General features: G+C 41.0%; 1 non-coding gene across 1 annotated transcript; it reads left to right on the top strand.

The window, feature by feature from the left end:
* Window positions 1-378: 378 nt before the first annotated feature.
* LOC121822634 (U1 spliceosomal RNA) lies at window positions 379-547 on the top strand. Its single transcript, XR_006063809.1, has one exon. It is a non-coding gene; the product is annotated as a U1 spliceosomal RNA (small nuclear RNA).
* Window positions 548-1,017: the final 470 nt, after the last annotated feature.

Genomic DNA, 1,017 nt, shown 5'->3' with positions numbered 1-1,017 from the left:
AGTCTCAACAACATGGGTGTCTAAACAAGACTGGAACAGTGAGTGACAACACCAAGTGACATGGTGATGCGGATGGGGAAAATATCAAAGGGCTCCACACCTAGGTGAAGAAATACAGGCAATCAATGACTGCTGAGAGAGGAAGAATTAGGCCTCTCCAGCAATGAACCCCCTTTTGGTTATCCAATATCACTTGATCATCCCTAAAAATATATATACACAAGTGTCATTACATGGACTCAGCAGGATGCATTTATATAATTATTCCTCTCTCTCTCTCTCTCTCTCTCTCTCTCTCTCTCTGTGTGTGTGTGTGTGTGTGTGTGTGTGTGTGTGTGTGTGTGTGTGCGTGTGTAAAACAATAAATAAAGAAAAAGAATAGTTACCTGGAATGGAAGATATCATGAACACAAAAGTGGTTTTCCCAGGGTAAGTTGATGCATTGCATTCCAGATGTGCTGAGCCCCAAGCTATGATTTCCCCTAAATGCTAGAAAATAGACTGCATAATTTGTGGTAGTGGGAGGCTGTGTTCCCACTTTGTCCTATTAAATATAAGAGTTTAAAGATATTAAGTCCTATGCAACAAGAGAGAAACTGGCCTGATACTGGAAACCTAGTCAACTACCTAGGGATAGTATTGGTATTGACATGAGTCTTGGAAGAAAACCTACAACCATCACTTTACTAAACCAGCACAATCCCTGACTATATTCTAAATATTTGTTTTCACCATCTCTTGCAACAGAGGATATTACATAAAACCACAACCAATCAAAAGGCAGAGTTGTAGATCCAAGTCGCAATGGATATATCTAAAAATCAACTCCTTCACCTAAGGCTAAGGGAATGTTGCAGAAGAGAGGCAGAGGATCAGAGGTTAACTGTGAGACTGTCTTCTAGTAGTCAGAAGCCACACCCACAAAGTCTCACCAATGTGACTGCCTAAGCATGCACTAACAAGGACAGTAATAGACATGGAAAGTAGATAGGAGAAAGCTCATGAGGCCTCACCCTA

The sequence above is a fragment of the Peromyscus maniculatus genome, chromosome 14 (genome assembly GCF_049852395.1).
Source record: "Peromyscus maniculatus bairdii isolate BWxNUB_F1_BW_parent chromosome 14, HU_Pman_BW_mat_3.1, whole genome shotgun sequence".
In the NCBI taxonomy this organism is placed as follows: domain Eukaryota; kingdom Metazoa; phylum Chordata; class Mammalia; order Rodentia; family Cricetidae; genus Peromyscus; species Peromyscus maniculatus.
Note: the sequence above shows the minus strand (reverse complement) of the source record. Positions and strands in the feature narration are given on the sequence as shown.